This window comes from Oncorhynchus mykiss, chromosome 2 (assembly GCF_057628025.1).
Source record: "Oncorhynchus mykiss isolate SJ-2025 chromosome 2, ASM5762802v1, whole genome shotgun sequence".
Classification (NCBI taxonomy): domain Eukaryota; kingdom Metazoa; phylum Chordata; class Actinopteri; order Salmoniformes; family Salmonidae; genus Oncorhynchus; species Oncorhynchus mykiss.
Window position 1 is genome coordinate 37,120,619 of NC_143023.1, and position 25,977 is coordinate 37,146,595.

Genomic DNA, 25,977 nt, shown 5'->3' on the forward strand with positions numbered 1-25,977 from the left:
TACTGGGTCAGGTTAGACTCCCGGCCGGGGTGGGCAACTCCAGTCCTCGAGGGCCTGATTGGTGTCACACTTTTTCTCCTTCCCTAGCAAACACAGCTAATGAAATTGCATTCTAAACTGAAGATCATGATTAGGTGATTATTGGAATCAGGTGTGTTAGCTGGGACTGGGGCAAAACTGTGACACCAATCAGGCCCTAGAGGACTGGAATTGCCCAGCCCTTGGAGGCTAAACTTAGCAAAGGGACAGGAAGTGGTCATGGTTATGATAGAAGTGGTGGTCAAGGCTTGCAGTATATTTGACAAGTTACTCTTCCAGTTGAGCAGCAAATGAAATGTACTTCCTCAGAGTTGAGCACTTGAATAGTGAGCAGGCATGCTGTTTCTCTCATACTCAACTCTGATGCCAAGTATTTCAATGAAACTGGAAGTACCTTCTATCTCCCTAACCACATTAGATTGAGCCCCTGGACCTTCCCCCCTGGGCACACACTGGTTGAATCAACATTATTTCAATGTAATTTGTCAACATATTGTAACATGGAATCAGTGTGGGAAATACATTGGATAAAAAAAGTCATCAAATAGTACTGTTTTCATCTCATTTCAACCGGTGTTGTAAACATTGAATGGGGATAAACTTCAACTTAAATACATTTACTTAACCTGACTAACAGGTTGTTCCATCAATCTAATTCCAACATAATCATCAGAACAATGTATACGTAGAAATTGTGTTGAAGATTCCACATAGAAATGTAAAAATTGTTTTCATTCTGTATTCATATACAAAACATTAAGAACACCTGCTCTTCCCATGACATAGACTGACGAGGTGAATCCAGGTGAAAGCTATGATCCCTTATATCACTTGTTAAATCATTATAGATGAAGGGGAGGAGACAGGTTAAAGAAGTATTTTTAAGCCTTGAGACAATTGAAACAGGGATTGTGTATGTGTGCCATTCAGAGGGTGAATGGGCAAGACCAAAGATTTAAGTGCCTTTTAAACGGGGTATGATAGTAGGTGCCAGGCGCACCAATTTGTGTCAAGAACTGCAACGCTGCTGGGTTTTTCACGCTCAACAGTTTCCTGTGTGGATATTGTTATCCACGTCGGCACCAATGATGTTAGGATGAAACAGTCAGAGGTCACCAACATAGCTTCAGCGTGTAAATCAGCTAGAAAGATGTGTCGGCATCGAGTAATTGTCTCTGGCCCCCTCCCAGTTAGGGGGAGTGATGAGCTCTACAGCAGAGTCTCACAACTCAATCGCTGGTTGAAAACTGTTTTCTGCCCCTCCCAAAAGATAGAATTTGTAGATAATTGTCCCTCTTTCCGGGACTCACCCACAAACAGGACCAAGCCTGACCTGCTGAGGAGTGACGGACTCCATCCTAGCTGGAGGGGTGCACTCATCTTATCTACCAACATAGACAGGGCTCTAACTGCTCTAGCTCCACAATGAAATAGGGTGCAGGCCAAGCAGCAGGCTGTTAGTCAGCCTGCCAGCTTAGTGAAGTCTGCCAAATAAAATACAATTTTATGCCACTAGCACAGTCAGTGTGGTCAGCTCAGCTATCCCCATTGAATTTACTGTGTTAAATGAGGCCTCACCTCCTGGTTACACTAGTGACCATATCCCCCGTGCATCCTGCAAAGGCGGAGGTGTTGCTAACATTTACGAAAGCAAATTTACAAATTTACAACAACAAAAAATGACGTTTTCTTCTTTTTAGTCATGAAATCTATGCAGCCTACTCTACACTGGCTTCCTCTCAAGGCAAGGGCTGATTTCAAGGTTTTACTGCTAACCTACAGAGCATTACATGGGCTTGCTCCTACCTATCTCTCTGATTTGGTCCTACCGTACATACCTACACGTACGCTACGGTCACAAGACGCAGGCCTCCTAATTGTCCCTAGAATTTCTAAGCTTTCTCCTATAGAGCTCCATTTTTATGGAATGGTCTGCCTACCCATGTGAGAGACGCAAACTCGGTCTCAACCTTTAAGTCTTTACTGAAGACTCATCTCTTCAGTGGGTCATATGATTGAGTGTAGTCTGGCCAAGGACTGTGAAGGTGAAAGGAAAGGCTCTGCCTGGCCGGTTCCCCTCTTTCCACTGGGATTCTCTGCCTCTAACCCTATTACAGGGGCTGAGTCACTGGCTTACTGGTGCTCTTCCATGCCGTCCCTAAGAGGGGTGTGTCACTTGAGTGGGTTGAGTCACTGATGTGATCTTCCTGTCTGGGTTGACGCCCCCCCCTTGGGTTGTGCCGTGGCGGAGACCTTTGTGGGCTATCTTCTGTATCCAACCCTATCTTGTCACAACACAACTGAATCCTACAGACGAAGAACCATATATGTGACATTTAAAAAAAAAAAAGAGATAAAGCAAAACCATTCAAGGTGATGAGGATGCAATGTGAAGACTTCAGGCACCTCCCAGATTCTGTCCTCAAGCGACCAGCTGGACTACAGATCACCTCAGTGAGGTGGTTAAAAGTCACAGGTATTGCACAGAGAATAGTTTACTAACATCCCATCAACACGCAACATGTTGTTCTAACAATAAAATATCCTAATGCTTGACTGTGAAAGTTGTTATTGATGTCAGAAACTTAGAATGTTTCTGTTCTAATTTCAGTTGAGGATCCTTGGAATCTGTACGCCAGACAGAGCCACAGTCTATTTGAGGGATGGAAGTCGTGGCTGATCTCCAAACCAAAAGGAGGAGCTACACCTCAACCTCCCTATTTTGCAAGCCACTACCCTAGAGCATATGAGAGTCCTCTGCCCATCAAAAAAAACAAGTACCAAGATCTGATGACCATGCTCAACTACTTGCCAGCTGCTGCACGCTCTTTTTATGAATCACTGCAGAGTGAATCATTTGTTGTTAAACCAAGCTACATAATTTTCAGTTTTTTTCTGTGAGTTTATGATCCCCTGAACCTGTATAGTATGTTGAATCTGTATACATTTCAGAAGACATGTCACCCCTATTGTAGGAAATTAAATGTATCGTAGGTGTTTTCTATGTGAATCAATTTGTGTATGATTTGAACCAGCACAATATATTGAATGAATTTAATTTTAAGATGTTGTTCCTAGTGTAGAAAATGTTATGTACAATGTGTTCTGTTGAGAATTATTTTGTGTGTGATCATTTGGACCTTTTTTAATCTGAATGAATTAAAAACAAATAAGTCATCACATACAGTATGTGAGTATTCATTTGATCTTGATTCCCTTTTTTTATTCATTACAATATACAGTGTCTCTCTGTCACCACATTTAGCATTAACTCTAAGCAGTTAATACTTATTTACTGCTGTCACCTCAGTACAGAAGGACATGTCTTGCCTTTAGCATGGGTTTAACGCAATTCACAACATAATTGCTGATCATAGTGTTAAACACAAAGAGAATGGTTTTCTGAACGTTTTGTAATATTGACCTTAGGGACCTGCATAATGGACATGCATATTGACACATCACATTGATCCATATTTGATATTTACAAGTTGTGCTTGTTTTGATTTAATTAATTTAATTGTATTCTATTTTTGTAGTTCTATGGTATGTTCACATTGAGGGCTTCATTTTAAATGAGACTAAGATTTCATGACTCAACTCTTAAGAAAAGTCATCAGTGCTAAAGTTGATAGACCACCTTTAAATGAACCTCCATACAAATGAATTAACTACATATTGCATTTAAGTTATTTACATGAAGGGCATCTGTACTTGAAAGTACTTAAAACATCCTATCAGGTGTTAAAAAAGGACATCTTACAAGAGTCATGCAAAATGTAACATATACTGTTCTTCCACAAACTGAGATCATCACTGGAGATATACTGTTCTTCCACATTCTAAAAATTAAAACGGCAATAAAAAAAATATTATTTGAAATAACAAAAAAATATAAATTGTTGTTGGAAGATATGGGTATGGTGAATTATTTGTCAACCATAAAACACCTAATGTGGTACACATTATTAATAATGTAAAAATAACTGATTATCTTAAAATGGAAAAATTGTCACATATATGGTTCTTCGTCTGTAGGATTCAACTGATTGGCTCAAACTCATTAAGAAGGAAAGAAATTCCACAAATGAACTTTTAACAAGGCAGGCAACCTAGTGGTTAAAGCGCTGAACTTGTTACCGAAAGATGACAAGGTAAAATTTGTCATTCTGCCCCTGAACAAGGAAGTTAACCCACTGTTCCTAGAATTTGTTCTTAACTGACTTGCTTAGTTAAATAAAGATAAAATAAAATAAAAATACCTGTTAATTGAAATGCGTTCTAGGTGAAGCTGGTTGAGACAATGCCAAGAGTGTGCAAAGTTGTCATCGAGGCAAAGGGTGGCTAATATGGAATGTCAAACACTTTTGTTGAACACTTTTTTGCTTACTACATGATTCCATATGTGTTATTTAATAGTTTTGATGTTTCACTATTATTATAAAATGTAGATAATAGTAAAAATAAAGAAAAACACTTGAAATAGTAGTTGGGTCCAAACTTTTGACTGGTACTGTATGTTATTTTACTCAAGCTATGACGTTGAAACAATGACATTGATTCAAACATACCATTTTCCTATTTAAAACTATTTGTTTCGTTTTGATTAGAATTATTTGTTCTCTTTTTAGGCTTCATCAATAATGAATTTTATCTTGCCTATTGACAATATTTGGCATGTCCATGCTCAGCCATAATGCAGTTTACAGTAGGCCTAGCCCCTATATCAGTGTGAATGAGATTGAGCCCATGCAATTACTTAGAACAATGTGCAAACTGGTTCTAGTTAGCCTATTTAACATGACTAACATGACTAACATTAGAATTGGAGTTGATTCCATGGCAATACATAAAAAACTGTAAATACACAACCTCAAGCAACCACATATTTCGCAATGGAGCATGTTCTGATTGGCCAGTGAGGGGCCAAGCCTCGACACACCCACAACTTTTTAATTAATCAAAACCCAGCCCAACTCCAGCAAGTGAGCCAATAATTATGATAGGGAAAATAGCAAAAATATTTTTGACACAACCCTGAACCTGTAGCAATATTACCTGTGCTTAGATTTACCATTGTGTTTGGTTTGTTAAAAAAATTATCTCGGCATTGTGACCAGATTTCCCGGTCCTTCCATGGGCAGGTAGCGTAGTGGTTAAAGCGTTGGACTTGTAACGGAAAGTTTACAAGATCAAATCCCTGAGCTGACAAGGTAAAAAAAAAACTGTTGTTCTGCCCCTGAACAAGGCAGACTGTTCCTAGGCCGTCATTGAAAATAAGAATTTGTTCTTAACTGACTTGCCCAGTTAAATAAATTAAAGATAATGTTTCAAAATAATGTCATGCTTAGTCAATCATTTTACTTTTGCTAAAGTATATTGATGAGTTAAATTGGTTGACCAACCAGATCTGCACACTTGTAAGATGTCCAGATACAATGCAGTGTAGGCCGTCATTGTAAATAAGAATTTGTTCTTAATAACTGACTTGCCTAGTTGAATAAAGGTTAAAAACAATTATACAAAATATTCAATGCATGCCTGACTACCTCCGGATGTGGTCAGAAAGATCTGATTACAATGAGTTCACAATGTGTATTGTGATTGTCTACACCTGTCAAAAAATGTGGACACAATCAGAATGTTGACAAGATCACGACAAAGGACGCATGTTAGCACCAGACTTTGTCATCTGGGTTCAGGAAGAGAGTGAGGATGTGGGCTATGGATAATGTGGGGTGATTATTGATATTTTTGTCTTTAATATTCACTGATTGAGACTGAAATGTCCTTCAAACACTCAGAGCCACTCCAGCTGTGTCATCCCCAAGGCTTAGACGAAAGGTTCAGCATCAGTGTGTGTGCGTGCGTGCACACGTGTGTGTGTGTGATCCCACTTCAACTGTTGTCTGCTAAAATACATACTGCATATCTCCCATGATGACATGTCTGTAAAACAAAAGCTCAATGACGGAGACACACTTCCTCCTGGTAAGGGTCAGTGTCCTTTGTTTCACCCCTAATGTCAAAACCTTGCTCATAATAAATTAACCCCTGATTATAAATGATCTTGTTTCTTTCTATAAACAAGTTTCCACATCGGTAAAAGTAGTGATGAAAGTGTCTATTACCCTGACTGATTTGTATACAGTACATCTTATTTGCTTAGTGCCACATGGGGCAGGAGAAAATGTTTGCTAATCCTGATCGCATTTGGTAAAAACAATGATGAAGTGCTGAAAGATATATAGTACTCTGACTGACTTGCCATATGGACCAGAATGAGATATTTGGACATTTTGGTGCTCAAATAGTGAACAAAAACAGTTACCATCCCACTCAACCTTAAACTTAAATGTCTCTTTTTGGTGTTTAAAATAAACAATTAGATCCCCACAATGACTGGTGATATGCACACAAAGGAAAGAGACAATACGTTTTTTTCATGCTTTATTTCATGCTATTACAGCAGGCAGGGTCATTTTAGTGCAAAAATAAAGCCATGGAAATGTGACTATGTCATTGTAATCAATGACGATATACACTTAAATGTATAAGTGTGCCATTTGCAGTCGTTATCATCATATTTTAACTTTAAAGATATATATTTTTTGTTATACACGGTGTACATCATTTACTGGTCAATTTCTAACAGAATATATTCCAAGTGGGCGAACTCATCTGTATTCACTCTATAGGTTACAATGAGTTATGACAGGGCATGCAACCTGGATTGCAATGTTACAAAAATGTACATTTAACAAAGCAAGAAGAGAAACTAAACTGGGCAGCCGAAGGTTGTGATCTGGTTGATGAACTCATCAATGCCCAGACAGACTTCTCTGTAGTTTCTGGATGTGCACTCTTGTTGTGAGGGCCAGTACTCTTTCCATGTCTGTTCTCCTAGGACACCACCGTAGTGCTGCGGTTGACATCTGGCTCATCTTTCTTCTGCATACTGCAGCTTTCTTCCGCACACGTGCACACATCTCCAAGAGACAGTCTGCTCAGAGTACCGCCTTCCCTCTGTGGGTGGTAGAACTTCACACAGTTCTTCTGGTTGTAGTATTCATATACAGAGACGGCAGCTGGCTGAAGAACTCCCACTTCCTGTACTCTGTGGATCTTAAAGGATATTTTCTCTTCTAACTTATGAGACACCTTGTTCAGATATAGGATGAGAGATCCTCTTTCAGACAGAACTTTGGACATCTCAAACTTCTCTATGTAGCGCTCCCTCCCCTTGGACAACTGATTCAGATCGTCTGTGTCCACAATGAAGCCGGTCAGCAAGCTGATGTCCAGAATAGACATGGTCGCATCTCTCTCTGAGTTACGGTACAACACCTCAATATTGAGCATAAATGACTCCTTGGCGTCCTCGTGACTTGTTTTGTCCATCTTAGTGAGGGTGACAGAGAGGTCAAAGCTTTCACAGTCACTGTCCTTTTCCTCTGGCAGGGCATAGTACAGTGTCACCACCGACAAGGTCGCCTCACCATTTCCTGAGGCTTTTACAGTCAAGTCCTTGTCTATGGAGTTGACCTTGTCTGTACGAGTGTGGAACTGGTTCTTGTTGTTGATGGACCACTTGGTGACTGATGCCCTGCCGGCCACCTCTAGGTTGATGTTCAAGTGAAAGTCTTTCAGGTCCTTCACGTGGCTCCAATACTCAGCCACAGCCTGGAACACCATGATGGTGGACTGTGTGGATCCGTATCCCCCTCCCACCTTCTTCTGCTTGTTGAGCCACCTGACTATGGGGCCGGCCTCTTCGAAGGCCTTCACCTTGACCAGGGCAAGCAGGGCGTACGACGTGGCCTCCAGCGTGTACTGGTGAACACCAGGGACTGGCCAGTGGTCCAGCTGTGGAGAGGCGAACTTCAATAGGGTCTCCTTGTTTAGTTTCCCTGCATTGGCCAGAGCATAGGAGGTCATAGCTACAGCATATGGGTTCGTCAGGTGGGGCAGACGCTTCTCGAGGTACGCTACTGCTTTAGCCATACTGTCTTGTAGGCTGTTGACATACTGCTCACACAGTGAGTGTGCTTCCTGCATGGCGATGAGAACAAAAGCTGTCATGGAGGCGTCATTGTCCGATCCCATCATGTTACTCATTATCTCTGCGTGAACGACAGGAGCAAACTCATTGAAGATGCCATCTGGCTGTTGTGTGCTCAGGATCAGCCACTTGACAGCAGTACAGAGCACATTTTCCTGAACACTGATTAATGTACTGGACATGGCAAACACCTTCACCACGTATGCTGTCAGCCAGGTGCTGCTCTGTCTGCTGACCCAGGCAGCGTAGGAGCCATCTTCTTTACGGTAGGCCAGCTCACGTTGGTAACCAATGTTGATATACTTGATGGCTGTGTTCCGTCTGTCCAGGCCAATATCCTCCCACTTTTTGGTGTTGTCTAGGTAGTGTGTAGCAATGACAGGCAGGGTCATGTAGATCATGTTCTGTTCCCCAGATCCGACTGGCTGAACTATCAGACTGCCCAGAGAGTCTCCACTGATGGCCTGCTCCACCAGCACACTGGTCTGCTCTCCACCAGTCAGACTGATCAGTGTGTAAGCATCAGAGTTTGGCACCTGGTTCCGGGGAACTTCACTGGGTATGTGTGACGTCTGCTCACCACCATGTTTAGCCGGGTTCAGGAGTACGTTGGTTTCCTTCTTGACCAGTACTCCCTCAGCCACAACACGCAGATCCCTCTTCACCTCGTCATTGCTGTCAGAGTTTTTCACAGATGCCTTGACCTCAATGGAGTACATGCCCAGTTTCATAGGGATGATGACATAGGGGACAACCCGGGTGGACATGGCGTCCATGTTCACTTCCTGCCTGTACTTACCCTTCTTGCTTGCCGAGCTGCACACCTCGTCATTCTCCATCAGCTCCACACACACAGTGATGGGGTCTTCGCTGTTGTTGTGGAGGATTGCTTTGACCTCCAGCTGTTCATTGCGGACGGCTGAGTAGGGTAGCTTGAGGTCGATGAAGAACTTCTTTAGAACTATCATCTCAAACGAATCTGCCACACAGATACCATGAGTTTTAGACAGGCTAATGGCTGTTATTTGCCAGGTGGTGATGGAATCCTTTCGGAAGATGTTCCTTATTACAGATGTGGACTCGCAGTTCTTGTCTTGGGCAGGGCATTCAGGAAGATTGATCTCCTCCCACATCCAGCTCTGAGGGATCTGACAACGAGACACAATGTCTTCAGACCGCATGTACGCATCATTATCATCCTCCTCACTGCGTGAGAGCAGCAGTGCATCCTGTTTGGATTCTATCTTCTTGGAGGCCATCTCAGTGCAACAGACAAGGAAGGCTTGGACGCAGACGTCTTTATCTGTGATGTACTGGGCCCGTCTGTCACAGGTATATCCCATGGTGTTGTCCCTCATCCCGTCCACACAACACTCCTTGGCCAGACCATTGTACTTACTGGCCATACTAGTGATGATGTCACTGATGGTCACTGCTCGTCTCCGCCTAGAACTAACAGGACAGCTGGGGTCTGTTCTGATCCCAGTCCCTTTAGCAGTGTTGGTCTCAAATACCAGACCAGCATCGTAGAACACCCCCATATTGTCTGCTCCCCCTCCAGCTGTACAGCCTGTATCATGCTTCTCTATGGTGTCCCAGATCTTGGTCTGTGTGAGACGGTGTTTGCTGTTGAGAACGTAGACTCCCTTGTCTACAGCCACCAGTCCTACTTTAGCTCCCGGGTCTCCAGTGATGGTTAGACTGAAAGCCTTATGAGGCTCATAGGATGCCTTGGGCCTGGTCGATGTGACTTTCAGTGAGCCGATGCAGGAGACCTTGATGTCAACCCAGACAGAGTCTGCCACCAGGTCAGCTGCTCCCACATGGTAGTACGCTACGATGCGGAACGACGGAAGCAGCTCCTTGGAGACAGGCACTGACAGTGTCACCAGCGCGTTGCCCTGTCTTTTAAATCGGCCCACTTTCACCAGCTGACCTCTGCTCAGGAACATGTATGTAATGTCATGGATTTGTATGGGGGTGGATCCCAGGTTCAGATTGATCTTAATGGGGTCTCCAATCTTCAACTCATTAGAACAAACCCCAACATGGAGAAAGTTCCCAGTGGAAGTTCTGTAGGGGAGAGCCTTCATGGTGGCCTCCGCCTGTCTGTTGTGTTGGATCGCCGGGTCCTTGGTCTTCACAGTGATTGCCAGCTCTCTGGCTGATGCCACAGGGTTAAGTGATATTTTTGCAAAACCGTTGGCCCTGGTCACCCCTTTAGCATTATCTGGAGTCACCTCAATCGCCACTCCACTTGCTGGAGAGTTGTCAGGATTCGTAATGTAAACAGAGACGTCAAAGGGCATGCCAGGTTTGAAGTATTTGGGCGTCCTCTTGAAGAGGATGGTGTATGACGAAGTGACAATATGGATCCCTCTCTTCTCTGCCTCTACCATTTCACCCCCACCCTCTGTTAACACGCTGACTGATACAAAGATGGACTGTTTGACCAGATCATGGATGTTGGGGAAAGTCTGTGTGATGTGTTCCTTCTTCAGACAAGCCACTCCTTTACCTTCTTTGATCCCTACTCTCTGCAGAGAGGCAGGGAAGATATTTTTCTCGCTCTCTGTTGTGATGACACCAAACACCACATAGCCTGTCCCTGTCACTTCCTTACCGTGTAGATACCTGGCAGTGATGTCAACAGTCAGGTCATTGTCATCGACGTAGAAGAAGGCTTTACCTGGGGTCAGACTAACCTCGAAGCTGGGCAGAACATAATCCTTGACCTCAAAGTCAGATGAGAAGGTATTTTGAGGAGTGCTCTGGAACCTTGTGACTACATGCCATGTCCCGAAACTGACGATGTCAGGGAGTTTGAACCGTCCAGATTTGACTCCCTTGTCTGGGTTGACGATATCCCTGAAGATGGTGATGTTCTCAGGAGTCATGATCTCCACAGAGACTGCGATCTCTTTGTTCTTGGCGACCTCCTGGTCCTCAAATATCTCCCTGGTCAGAGGCTCCAGGCCAGGAGTCATAGAGAACACTCTATAGTAGACGGTGCTTGCCGGAGTGTAAATGGACTTGTCAGTCTGGACGAAGATGTATCCAGACTGGAAGGAGACCAGGACAACCTTCTCCAGGAGGCGGTCAGGGAACTGGGCCTGCAGGACCACATACTGCTTCTGCTTGGGGTCATCCACAAAGTGGTCCCCCTCTGGAATGACCAGTTGTGTCATAGCCTGGAAGTTGTTTGCTTGATCCAGAACCACTGATTTAGAGGCTAGCTCTTTGCTCTGCGTAGGGTGGTTCTTCACCATGATCTTAACATTCAGGGGACCTCCTGCATGGTCCTGAGACTCCACAAAGATGTTCTCATTACTGCCCACACGCAGCAGGTTAGGAGCTGACAACACTAGTAGTGCAGCTCCATCAGATAAGGTAGGTAAGGAGAGGGCTACAGCCAGAGCGGCCAGATACAGCAAGTTGCCGACCCACATCTCCCCTGCTGATTCTGGGTCTGTAATGGTGCCTTCCCTCTCCAACCCTGGCTTTTGTCCTTCTAGAGTTAGTTCATTCTGTGGGAGTAGTTTCAGGGGTGAATCCCCCGTGGGGTGCGTTACTTCCCAGCAGTAGAGTTGGGAAACCAGCCGGCTTGATAAGAGTAGTTGGAAAGTCCACTGTTAAGCAAAACAAACAGCTCAAAATCTGTCAGAGAGAAATACAGGCTGGAAATGTACTGGACCTGTGGAACTACTGTGATTTATATTTAACCACTGAAACAAACAACTTAATAATACAAAACGGCAAAAAAAGTTTGATTATTAATCAGCAAATGAACATGGATTTGCTATTATCAAAGCCGAAGCTAACTAACTCCATTAGTTCAGATCTGGTATCAAGACAAGTGAACTGGTCATGCATGATACAGTCACTGTCAAAACAACAGAAACACCCTAAATGCCAAGGAGAGCTCGGTGCATACACACACACACACACACACACATACACACACACACACACACACACACACACACACACACACACACACACACACACACCCTCAGTCAGTACTATAATGATGTATTTCTCAAATAATCTTGTTACCATGGCTTTGCTATGAAAGTGCTTGCAATTAACTAACGTTGAACAATTAGCTGAAACAATCCGAAACAATGTACCTATTTACTGAACACCAACTGCCATGTTTACGTCATTATCTGCACAGTCAAGTGGTTGCAGATTTTTGTAAGGCCTACAGATGCATAGCACAAGACCTATAGAGAAACATCCACCTGGAATACTTATATGGCAAAGTCTGATGAGTGGGGGTTACTCACCAAGGCTACTATAATTAACTACTGTGCCTTCAGAAAGTATTCATACCCCTTGACTTATTCCACGTTTTGTTGCATTACAAACTGAATTCAAAATGGATTAAAAAAGAAATAAATCTCACCCATCTGAACACAATACCCCATAATGACAAGGTGAAAACATTTTTGCAAATACATGGTGTGTTAGTAGCCTGAAACCCATTGTGGAGTTGAGTTTATTTTATTTTTACAGGGTCATTGCACATTAATCAACGTTTCAGTAAAAGTGCTGGATTCAGCCAGCCAGCTCATTTTCAACCACAGTCCCTGGGCAGGTTATTATTTCACGAAGTATACCCATTTAAATGTCAGTCTATATTAGTTGGACTCCATGTTTGCCAATGTTACAGCCTTTAGAAGGCACGTTTCAAATCAAGACCCAAAAACGTGAATGGCCTATGTTGAGCCTATGTTAGCCCCAGTTCTATCTTGAGGTGGTATCTCGTTAACCTCTAAAAGTCCAAGCCGTTGGGGGGTGGGGGGGACTTTACTACTATAGCCCATAGAATCTAATTGAATAACACATTCCTAAATGGAGGCACCGGATAGGCCGGTGTACTTTGCTCCCTCCCGTCTGTCCTGAGCTAGCGCCCGGGTAACATTAGTTATCTTGTAATTGTGATTCACACCCTTCAGTTTCAGTTAAACTCTCCCATCTATCTCTGAACACCATGCATTTTTTTGTCCTATATGCCATATATTTTTCAACTGTGCTGTGATGTTTCACAATAGATACGGTATATTCTGCTGATTTTGCATTATTAATAGGAAAAAATGTTGGTCGCATTTCTATGTTGAAGATTAAAACATAATTTGGTGCATTTTCCCCCACATTCCATCCAGTTTGCTTTATTTTTTATAATATTTTACATTTGATCTTTCTTGAGTAAGTACCTCCATTTATTTTTGTTTTTCCTCTAACGTATTCTGTGTCTCTGTGGTACAGTTTTTATTGCTATCTATCTGTACTGTTAGTCCCTCTATTTCCTTTGTAATTTTGAATTATTTTGACCTAAATTGCTTTTGTTTAAAAGATGAGTAGTGAATTTCATGGCCTCTAAAGGCACATTAAAAAATGGCCCATACCAACCCAATTGTAAAGCAGTCTCTTAAAATTTGGAATCAGTTCCGTTTAGCCTTTAACCTCCGAGGCTTTTCTCTATCAGGCCCAATCAATCAGAACATTTTATTTCCTCCATCTTTGAATGATGGGGCTTTTGGCATTTGGCACTCACTAGGCCTTTCCTCGCTAGCCCAATTATTCTTTGATGGTACATTTGCCTCTTTTTCTCAGCTGCAGGAAAAGTTCAATCTCCCCCAATCCCACTTTTTCCGCTATCTCCAGACTAGAAACTTTGTCAGGGCTAATACACCTGGATTTCCCAATAGGCCTGCGAATACAGCTATAGAGAGCATCTTGGAGCTGAACAAGCTTCCTAGGGGCGCAATTTCAGATGTATATGCAATCATTCATGACTTACAGAACCCTTCTTTGGTGCCTTTAAAGACTCGATGGGAAAAGGATTTGGGGGAGGAACTTGGGGAAGACGCCTGGGAATCTGTGCTGCACAGGGTGCACTCGTCCTCTTTTAGCACTAGACACAGCCTCATTCAATTCAAGGTGGTTCACCGTATCCACTGGTCGGGGGCCAAACTTGGAAGAATATTCTCTGATTTTGATCCTACCTGTGTCAGATGTAAGGTGGAACCAGCCACACTGTTGCATATGTTTTGGGGCTGGCATAAACTGTCAGGTTTCTGGGAATTAATATTTAAATGTTTCTCTGATATATATGACACTGTTATAGATCCGTCTCCCCTTACAGCCCTTTTTGGAGTACTGCCCATGGGTACCCCCCTATCAAGAATCCAGTCGGACACTGTTGCTTATACAACTCTTTTAGCTAGACGGCTAATACTACAGAACTGGAAGATGGCAGCTCCCCCATCTTATAAATATTGGGTGAGGGATGTGTTGTGCTCTCTGAAACTAGAAAAAATTCAATTCAATTCCCGTGGGAACCCCAAACTGTTTGATGAGGCTTGGTCTCCATTCCGGTCTTACTTTAAACAGTCCATCCTCTGATGGCATTCCAATTAATACTAAAATAAGTCTGTGACTTAAGGGTTGGGGGAGTCTCTCTCTGTGTTTTTGCTGGGGGGGGATTCATGTGATCCATGTGCTTATTGATTGTGGTCCGCAGATGCCTTGTTCATCTTGCCCAGGCAGAGACTGAAGTGTGAGCTTGTTTTTCCCAGTTATTTTTACATTTTGTTCACGCCTACATGAATAATCATTTTATTTTTTTTATTTTAAAGCATTGTCAACTTTTTTTTTGTCCAGTGGATGGTCGGTCTGTGGCCATGACTCTCTGTTGAGTGGTTGCATTTCTCCACCCTTATCCCTTGACTGTTTACAGGAACAATGGTGAGATGTTTGCCCTGTCCCTGTACTATAGATTGCCCTTTAACCTCTGTAGCCTTCTGCCCGGTGTGTTTAACTTGTCTAAAGTATGGTATCTTTAAAGCTATTTTTTTATTTGTATTTTTATTTGTATTATTTTTTATTTTTTTTCTAGTTGAGTATATTATTTATATTGCTTTGTCTTGTCTGTATGTGTGTATGTTCAAAACTTAATAAACAGAGTTAAAAAAAAAAAAAAAAATGGCCCATACAATAAGTGGATCTGCTATACCTACAGTTCGTTATGTCGGAAAACGTCAGTTATAAAATATTCTGTCCTGTTTAAAATCAAGTTGCCATCCAATTTATTTTTTACAACATCCTTGCCCACGTGGACATTCTGTAAAAGTAATGTATATGCCAATTATTTGATGGTCCGACGACCGCATTCTGTCCACTATCAACACTTTTTAAACTTTTGGTGCCATCGAGACTGACATAAGAAAGTTATCAATAAGACTAGCTATATTGAGCCTCCCCATGTATATCTCAGCAGGTCAGGATATTTAATCCTCCATATATCAACTAGTTCCAATATATCTATGATATTCGTGATTTTCTTAAATGGGTGATAGTTTGTAGTGTGATTTTCTTTAAGGACAATTGAAGTATTTAAAACCGTATTATAATCTCCCTCCATAATAATATAATATTGTATTGGTTGTAACCTTGATAAATGATTATATATACTTATATATTTTTTAAATGTTACCCCTTTTTCGTGGTATCCAATTGTTTTAGTAGCTACTATCTTATCTCATCCCTACAACTCCTGTACGGACTCGGGAGAGACGAAGGTTGAAAGGCATGCGTCCTCCGATACACAACCCAACCAAGCCGCACTGCGGCTTAACACAGAAGCCAGCTGCACCAATGTGTCAGAGGAAACACCGTGCACCTGGCGACCTTGGTTAGCGCACACTGCGCCTGGCCCGCCACAGGAGTCACCGGTGCGATGAGACAATGCCACCACAGACTCTGGTTTCGCGCCCAGGCTCTGTCATAACCGGCCGCGACCGGGAGGTCCATGGGGCGATGCACAATTGGCCTAGCGTCGTCCGGGTTAGGGAGGGCTTGGCCGGTAGGGATATCCTTGTCTCATCACGCACCAGCGACTCCTGTGGCAGGCCGGGCGCAGTGCGCGCTAAACAAAGGTTGCCAGGTGCACGGTGTTTCCTCCGACACATTGGTGTGGCTGGCTTCCGGGTTGGATGCGCGCTGTGTTAAGAAGCAGTGCGGATTGGTTGGGTTGTGTATCGGAGGACGCATGACTTTCAACCTTCGCCGCTCCCGAGCCCGTACAGGAGTTGTAGCGATGAGACAAGATAGTAGCTACTAACAATTGGATACCACGAAATTGGGGAGAAAAAAAATAAAAACAAAAATATTTTTAAAATGTAGGCAGTTCATACGAAGGATTGTTACCTATAACCAGGATTGGCATTAGAAAACGTACATTTCTTACTATTATTTTGGAAAAACAATTATTGTGAACCATCCTGTATTGTCCCTAACATAATTACCCCATAGCAACAGATGTGGAATACACACACACACACACACACACACACACACACACACACACACACACACACACACACACACACACACACACACACACATACACACACACACACGTGGTAAAATACTTTTGTAAGGCCTACAGATGCATAGTACAAGACCTATCGAGAAACATCCACCTGGAAATCTTGCATCCCTGGGTAGATCCTATCTTTGGGTCAGCATGTGTTTGATAACGGGCCAAACTGAGATACCTATTCCTGTCAGTGACGAGAAGAACCTAACCACACACACTGTGTCAACGTCACCTTTTCACCCCTGGCACTAGCAGGGTTCTGTTTAATGTAATAATGAAACAATCCTGGACAGGGACCGTTGGATAGTGATGGGGACAGGGATGGGGTGGGTGGGTGGGTGGATTATATGGCAAAGTCTGATGCGTGGGTCTATGTTAGCCCCAGTTCTATCTTGAGGTGATCTCTCGTTAACCTCTAAATGTCCAAGACGTTGGGGGGGCCTTTACTACTATAGCTCATAGAAACTAATTGATAATTCATTCATAAATGGCAAAAAAAGACAGTAAAAAAATGAATCATAAGGAATAAGGTTTTGAAGTGTCTGTCTCTATGGAAAGATGAGACTTTCACGAACAAGACGTTGCCTCTATTTTGCTCTGCGACAAGTATCACGGACCTCGTCTGAAGTTGATCGGTACCAGTTAAGAAATAGAATGGAAATACAAAGGTGCCTAATCCAGAAAATGGGGTTAAATATGTGTAAAGAAATAAATAAAAAATTATTTCCTAAGCTTTCTTATATAGCTCTTACATTTCTGGACCCCTTTAGATTGAATTTGGCCATTACTACTATAGCCAATTTCTTAAAATTCTAGGGGATACCTATTTAACCCCTTTTATTGGGCAGGCACAAAACGTATTTTTTTAAACTGGAACTGCAAGACCATTGTGTTCATGAGAGTCTCATCTTTCCATAGAGTGATCATATTAGTTTGTAGGCCAAACTGTTTGGATGCTACAGACATTTTTGTGAGAAGACCGATATTTGGGATGTCTCAGGGTCTGACATACACCACTGTAGCTCGGCCACCTTTTACCACAGATGGGTAAGGCAGCCACACGCGTATGTGTTGGATTGAAACGCATTCAATGCAAACATATCTAGTTTAAACTGACAGATTTTGATTTAATTTCTTTATTATGCTACTTAGATTGACGCTGGGGTTCATTAATATACACATTTTTTGTAGGGAATGCATTATGTAACTTAATATGTAAACAAATCCACATAGAAATATGAGTCATAGATCTGTCATTCTCATTGAAAGCAATTCTTATAAGCGGTAGATCTGTTCTATGTGCACTATTTTTATGCTTCCTTGCTTAAATTTTGTTTTGAACTTTCGGTTTTGAACACCAGCTTCAAACAGCTGAAAATACAATATTTCTGGATATGGAAAATATATTTAGATGGTGCAATGATTTTCTGCACTATACTTACTTGTTTTGTCACAAACTCAAATTAGGCAAACTATTACAATTTCAGCAAACAGGAAATGGAGGAGAGATTTCTGCATAGTGCATCTTTAAACCTTCAATATGTGCTAAGATCAATAACACTGATGTTCTCAATTAGTTCCAAAATGTCCTGCTCCTTTAACCGTCTTGAGTCAATTTCTGTGGCCCTGTGGAAAACTATTTGGCATACCAAAACAATCCCAATCGAAATCCGTCTTTTAAAGCTAGAGACATCTGTGGTGGAAGGTGGCCGAGCTACAGTGCAGCGGTATTTGTCAGTCCACGAGACATCCCAAAAAAAACAAGCCTCACAAGACTCGCCTGAGGGCAGCCCGGTAGCAGTTTAAACAAATCTGGATTGACTGACCTTCATGTCTTAAAGCAATTACGGACTGGACTGTTGTTTCTCTTTGATTATTTGAACTGTTCTTGCCATAATATCTTCTGTATACCAACCCTACCTTGTCACAACACAACTGATTTGGCTAAAACTCATTAAGAAGTAAAGAAAGTCCACAAATGAACTTTTAACAATGCATACCTGTTAATTGAAATGCATTCTAGGTGAAGCTGGTTGAGAGAATGCCAAGAGTGTGCAAAGTTGTCATCGAGGCAAAGGGTGGCTAATATGGAACCTCGAAACTAAAATATATTTAGATTTGTTTAACACTTTTTTGCTTACTACATGATTCCATGTGTGTTTTGATGTTTCACTATAATTCTACAATTTAGAAAATAGTAAAAATAAAGACAAAACCCTTGAATTAGTAGGTGTGTCCAAACTTTTGACTGGTACTGTATGTTATTTTACTCAAGCTATGACGTTGAAACAATGACATTGATTCAAATATACCATTTTCCTATTTAAAACAATTAGTTTAGTTTTGATTAGAATTTGATTAAAATTATTTGTTCTCTTTTTAGGCATCAGTAATGAATTTTATCTTGCCTATTGACAATATTTGGCATGTCCATGCTCAGCCATAATGCAGTTTACAGTAGGCCTAGCCCCTATATCAGTGTGAATGAGATTGAGCCCATGCAATTACTTAGAACAATGTGCAAACTGGTTCTAGTTAGCCTATTTAACAAAGATAGGAGAGGTCTATAGTTTATTATTTTGTTTATGTAAGCAATTTAACAAACTATAACGGACTAACATTGGAATTGGAGTTGATTCCATGGCAATACATTAAAAAACTGTAAATACACAACCTCAAGCAACCACATATTTCGCCATGGAGCATGTTCTGATTGGCCAGTGAGGGGCCAAGCCTCGACACACCCACAACTTGTTAATTCATCAAAACCTAGCCCTTTCGTGCCAACTCCATTAAGTGAGCCAATAATTGTGATAGGGAAAATAGCTAAAATATTTTTGACACAACCCTGAACCTGTAGCAATATTACCTGCGCCTAGATTTACCATTGTGTTTGGTTTATTAAAATAATAAAGACTATTACAATGTTGTATCTGTCCATTCTCTCGGCATTGTGACCAGATTTCCTGGTCCTTCCATGGGCAGGTAGCCTAGTGGTTAGAGTGTTGGAGTTGTAACCAAAAGGTTGCAAAATCACATTCCTGACAAGGTAAAAAAAAATCTGTTATTCTGCCCCTGAACAAGGCAGACTGTTCCTAGGCCATCACTGAAAATAAGAATTTGTTCTTAACTGACTTGCCTAGTTAAATAAATAATTTTTAGGAGTTATTGTTTCAAAATAATGTCATGCTTAGTCAATCATTTTAACTTTTGCTACAGTATATTGATGAGTTAAATTGTTTGACCAACCAGATCTGCACACTTGTAAAATGTCCAGATACAATGCAGTGTAGGCCGTCATTGTAAATAAGAATATGTTCTTAATAACTGACTTGCCTAGTTGAATAAAGGTTTAAAAAAAGATACAAAAAATTCAATGCATGCCTGACTACCTCCGGATGTGGTCAGAAAGATCTGAATACAATTAGTTCACAATATGTATTTTGATTGTCTACACCTGTCAAAAAATGTGGACACAATCAGAATGTTGACAAGATCACGACAAAGGACGCATGTTAGCACCAGACTTTGTCATCTGGGTTCAGGAAGAGAGTGAGGATGTTGGGCTATGGATAATGTGGGGTGATTATTGATATTTTTGCCTTTCATATTCACTGATTGAGACTGAAATGTCCTTCAAACACTCAGAGACCTCTAGCTGTGTCTTCCCCAAGGCTTACATGAATAGCTGTGTCTTCCCCAAGGCTTACATGAAAGGTTCTGCGTCAGTGTGTGTGTGTGTGTGTGCACTCGTGTGTGTGTGTGTCTGTGTGTGTGTGATCCCACTACAACTGTTGTTTGCTAAAATACATACTGCATATCTCCCATGATGACATGTCTGTAAAACAAAAGCTCAATGACGGAGACACACTTCCTCCTGGTAAGGGTCAGTGTCCCTTGTTTCACCCCTAATGTCAAAACCTTGCTCATAATATATTAACCCCTGATTATAAATGATCTTGTTTCTATAAACAAGTTTCCACGTCGGTAAAAGCAGTGCTGAAAGATATATAGTACTCTGACTGACTTGCCATATGGACCAGAATGAGACATTTGGACATTTTGGTGCTCAAATAGTGAACAAAAACAGTTACCATCCCACTCAACTAAAATGTCTTTGTTTGGTGTTTAAAACCAATAAACAATTAAATCCCCATAATGACTGGTGAAACGCACAAAAAAGAAAGAGAAAATACATTTTTTTAATACATTTATTTCATGCATATTACAGCAGGCAGGGTCATTTTAGTGCAAAAATAAAGCCATAGAAATGTGACTATGTCATTGTAATCAATGACGATAACAACTGCAAATGGTAAACTTAAATGTAAAAATGTGCCATTTGCAGTCGTCATCATCATATGTTAACTTTTTTTAAATGCACGGTGTACATAATTTACTGCAGTTTCTAACAGAATATATTCCAAGTGGGCGAACTCATCTCTCTCTATTCACTCTATAGGTTACAATGAGTTATGACAGGGCATGCAACCTGGATTGAAATGTTACAAAAATGTACATTTAACAAAGCAAGAAGAGAAACTAAACAGGGCAGCCGAAGGTTGTGATCTGGTTGATGAACTCATCAATGCCCAGACAGACTTCTCTGTAGTTTCTGGATGTGCACTCTTGTTGTGAGGGCCAGTACTCTATCCATGTCTGTTCTCCTAGGACACCACTGTGGTGCTGCGGTTGACATCTGGCTCATCTTTCTTCTGCATACTGCAGCTCTCTTCCGCACACGTGCACACATCTCCAAGAGACAGTCTGCTCAGAGTACCACCCTCCCTCTGTGGGTGGTAGAACTTCACACAGTTCTTCTTGTTGTAGTATTCATATACAGAGACGGCAGCTGGCTGTAGAACTCCCACTTCCTGCACTCTGTGGATCTTAAAGGATATTCTGTCTTGTAACTTATGAGACACCTTGTCCAGATAAAGGATGAGAGATCCTTTTTCAGACAGGACTTTGTTCATCTCAAACTTCTCTATGTAGCGCTCCCTCCCCATGGACAACATTTTCAGATCGTCTGTGTCCACAATGAAGCCGGTCAGCAAGCCGATGTCCAGAATAGACATGGTTGCATCTCTCTCTGAATTACGATACAACATATCAATAGTGAGCATAAATGACTCCTTGGCATCCTCGTGGCTTGTTTTGTCCATCTTTGTGAGGGTGACAGAGAGGTCAAAGCTTTCACAGTCACTGTCCTTTTCCTCTGGCAGGGCATAGTACAGTGTCACCACCGACAAGGTCGCCTCACCATTTCCTGAGGCTTTTACAGTCAAGTCCTTGTCTATGGAGTTGACCATGTATCTACGAGTGAGGAACTGGTTCTTGTTGTGAATGGACCACCTGGTGACTGATGGTCTGTCGGCCACCTCTAGGTTGATGTTCAAGTGAAAGTCTTTCAGGTCCTTCACGTGGCTCCAATACTCAGCCACAGCCTGGAACACCATGATGGTGGACTGTGTGGATCCGTATCCCCCTCCCACCTTCTTCTGCTTGTTGAGCCACCTGACTATGGGGCCGGCCTCTTCGAAGGCCTTCACCTTGACCAGGGCAAGCAGGGCGTACGACGTGGCCTCCAGCGTGTACTGGTGACCACCAGGGACCGGCCAGTGGTCCAGTTGTGGAGAGGCGAACTTCAGAAGGGTCTCCTTGTTGAGTTTTGCAGCATTGGCCAGAGCATAGGAGATCATAGCTACAGCATAAGGGTTAGTCAGGTGGGGCAGACGCTTCTCGAGGTACGCTACTGCCTTAGCCATACTGCCTGGTAGGCTGTTGACAGACCGCTCACACATTGAGCTTGCTTCCTGCATGGCGATGAGAACAAAAGCTGTCATGGAGGCGTCATTGTCTGATCCCCTCACGTTACCCGTCATCTCTGCGTGAATGACAGGAGCAAACTCATTGAAGATGCCACCTGGCTGTTGTGTGTTCAGGATCAGCCACTTGACAGCAGTACAGAGCATGTTTTCCTGAACATCGATAAATGTCATGGACATGGCAAACACCTTCACCACGTATGCTGTCAGCCAGGTGCTGCTCTGTCTGCTGACCCAGGCAGCATAGGAGCCATCTTCTTTACGGTAGGCCAGCTCACGTTGGTAACCAATGTTGATGTACTTGATGGCTGTGTTCCGTCTGTCAAAGCCAATATCCTCCCACTTTTTGGTGTTGTCTAGGTAGTGTGCAGCAATGACAGGCAGGGTCATGTAGATCATGTTCTGTTCCCCAGATCCGACTGGCTGAACTATCAGACTGCCCAGAGAGTCTCCACTGATGGCCTGCTCCACCAGCACACTGGTCTGCTCTCCACCTGTCAGACTGATCAGTGTGTAAGCATCAGAGTTTGGCACCTGGTTATTTGGAACTTCACTGGGTATGTGTGACGTCTGCTCACCACCATGTTTAGCCGGATTCAGGAGTACGTTGGTTTCCTTCTTGACCAGTACTCCCTCAGCCACAACGCGCAGATCCCTTTTCACCCCGTCATTGCTGCCATAGTTTTTCACAGATGCCTTGACCTCAATGGAGTACATGCCCAGTTTCATAGGGATGATGACATAGGGGACAACCCGGGTGGACATGGCGTCCATGTTCACTTCCTGCCTGTACTTACCCTTCTTGCTTGCCGAGCTGCACACCTCGTCATTCTCCATTAGCTCCACACACACAGTGATGGGGTCTTCGCTGTTGTTGTGGAGGATTGCTTTGACCTCCAGCTGTTCATTGCGGACGGCTGAGTAGGGCAGCTTGAGGTCGATGAAAAACTCCTTTAGAACTATCATCTCAAACGGATCTGCCACACAGATACCATGAATTTTAGACAGGCTGATGGCTCTTATTTCCCAGAAGGTGATGGAATCCTTTAGGTAGATGTTCCTTATTACCGATGTGGACTCACAGTGCTTGTTTTCGGCAGGGCATTCAGGAAGATTGGTGTCCCACCACATCCAGCTTTCAGGGAACTGACTACGAGACACAATGTCTTCAGACTCCATGTACGCATCATCATAATCCTCCTCACTGTGTGAGAGCAGCAGTGCATCGTGTTTGGATTCTATCTTCTTGGAGGCCATCTCAGTGCAGCAGACAAGGAAGGCTTGGACGCAGACGTCCCCATCTGAGATGTACTGGGTCCGTCTGTCACAGGTATATCCCATGGTGTTGTCCCTCATCCCGTCCACACAACACTCCTTGGCCAGACCATTGTACTTACTGGCCATACTAGTGATGACGTCACTGATGGTCACTGCTCGTCTCCGCCTAGAACTAACAGGACAGCTTGGGTCTGTTCTGATCCCAGTCCCGTTAGCAGTGTTGGTCTCAAATACCAGACCAGCATCGTAGAACACCCCCATATTGTCTGCTCCCCCTCCAGCTGTACAGCCTGTATCATGCTTCTTCTCTATGGTGTCCCAGATCTTGGTCAGTGTGAGACGATGTTTGCTGTTGAGAACGTTGACTCCCTTCTCTACAGCCACCAGTCCTACTTTCGCTCCCGGGTCTCCAGTGATGGTCAAACTGAAAGCCCTACGAGGCTCATAGGATGCCTTGGGCCTGGTGGATGTCACTTTCAGTGATCCCATGCAGGATACCTTGATGTCAACCCAGACAGAGTCTGCCACCAGGTCAGCTGCTCCCACATGGTAGTACGCTACGATGCGGAACGACGGAAGCAGCTCCTTGGAGACAGGCACTGACAGTGTTACCAGCGCATTGCCCTGTCTTTTAAATCGGCCCACTTTCACCAGCTGACCTCTACTCAGGAACATGTATGTAATGTCATGGATTTGTATGGGGGTGGATCCCAGGTTCAGTTCGATCTTAATGGGTTCTCCTATCTTCAGCTCATTAGAGTCAACCCCGACATGGAGAAAGTTGCTGGTGGAAGTTCTGTAGGGGAGAGCCTTCATGGTGGCCTCCGCCTGTCTGTTGTGGAGGATCGCCGGGTCCTTGGTCTTCACAGTGATTGCCAGCTCTCTGGCAGATGCCACAGTGTTAATTGTAACTTTGGCAAAACCATTGGCCCTGGTCACCCCTTTAGCATTATCTGGAGTCACCTCAACCTCCACTCCAATGGCTGGAGAGTTGTCGGGATTTGTAATGTAAACAGAGACGTCAAAGGGCATGCCAGGTTTGAAGTATTTGGGTGTTCTCTTGAAGAGGATGGTGTATGGCGAAGTGACAATCTGGATCCCTCTCTTCTCTGCCTCTACCATTTCACCCCCACCCTCTGTTAACACGCTGACTGATACGAAGATGGGCTGTTTGACCAGATCATGGATGTTGTGGAAAGTCTGTGTGATGTGTTCCTTTTTCAGACAAGCCATTCCTTTACCGTCTTTGATCTCTACTCTCTGCAGAGAGGCAGGGAAACTATTTTTCTCGTTATCTGTTGTGATGACACCAAACACCACATAGCCTGTCCCTGTCACTTCCTTACCGTATATATACCTGGCAGTGATGTCAACAGTCAGGTCTTTGTCATCAACATAGAAGAAGGCTTTAGCTGGGGTCAGACTAACCTCGAAGCTGGGCAGAACATACTCCTTGACCTCAAAGTCAGATGAGAAGGTCTTTTGAGGAGTGCTCTGGAACCTTGTGACTACATGCCATGTCCCGAAACTGACAATTGCAGGGAGAATGAACCGTCCAGATGTGACTCCCTTGTCTGGGGTGATGATCTCCCTGAAGATGGTGATGTTCTCAGGAGTCATGATCTCCACAGAGATTGTGATGTCTTTGTTCTTGTTCTCCCTGGTCAGAGGCTCCAGGCCTGGAGTCATAGAGAACACTCTGTAGTAGACGTTGCTGGCCGGAGTGTAAATGGTCTTGTCAGTCTGGATGAAGATGTATCCAGACTGGAAGGAGAGCAGGACAACCTTCTCCAGGAGGCAGTCAGGAAACTGGGCCTGCAGGACCACATACTGCTTCTGCTTGTGGTCATCAAAACAAAATTCCCACTCTGGGATGACCAGTTGTGTCATAGCCTGGAAGTTGTTTGCTTGATCCAGAACCACTGATTTAGAGGCTAGCTCTTTGCTCTGCGTAGGGTGGTTCTTCACCATGATCTTAACATTCAGGGGACCTCCTACATGGTCCTGAGACTCCACAAAGATGTTCTCATTACTGCCCACACGCAGCAGGTTAGGAGCTGACAACACTAGTAGTGCTGCTCCATCAGATAAGGTAGGTAAGGAGAGGGCTACAGCCAGAGCGGCCAGACACAGCAAGTTGCCGACCCACATCTCCCCGCTGATTCTGGGTCTGTAATAGTGTCTTCCCTCTCCAACCCTGGCTTTTATCCTGTCTAGGATTAGCTCATTCTGTGGGAGGAGTTTCAGGGGTGAATCCCCCGTGGGGTGCGTTACTTCCCAGCAGTAGAGTTGGGAAACCAGCCGGCTTGATAAGAGTAGTTGGAAAGTCCACTGTTAAGCAAAACAAACAGCTCAAAATCTGTCAGAGAGAAATACAGGCTGGA

The 25,977-nt window shown here is 43.3% G+C and overlaps 1 long non-coding RNA gene and 2 pseudogenes across 3 annotated transcripts; 1 reads left to right on the forward strand and 2 right to left on the reverse strand.

Moving 5' to 3' along the window:
• The first annotated feature begins 2,173 nt into the window (after positions 1 to 2,173).
• LOC149985088 (uncharacterized) lies at positions 2,174 to 3,219 on the forward strand. Its single transcript, XR_016490378.1, has 2 exons — positions 2,174 to 2,515; positions 2,651 to 3,219. It is a non-coding gene; the product is annotated as an uncharacterized LOC149985088 (long non-coding RNA).
• Positions 3,220 to 6,646: 3,427 nt separating this feature from the next.
• On the reverse strand, positions 6,647 to 11,939 carry LOC110489008 (complement C3 pseudogene; annotated as a pseudogene). The gene has a single exon (XR_016486364.1). The product of XR_016486364.1 is annotated as a complement C3 pseudogene (transcript).
• An 8,917-nt stretch (positions 11,940 to 20,856) lies between these two features.
• LOC110489018 (complement C3 pseudogene) lies at positions 20,857 to 25,977 on the reverse strand (annotated as a pseudogene). Its single transcript, XR_016486365.1, has one exon. The product of XR_016486365.1 is annotated as a complement C3 pseudogene (transcript).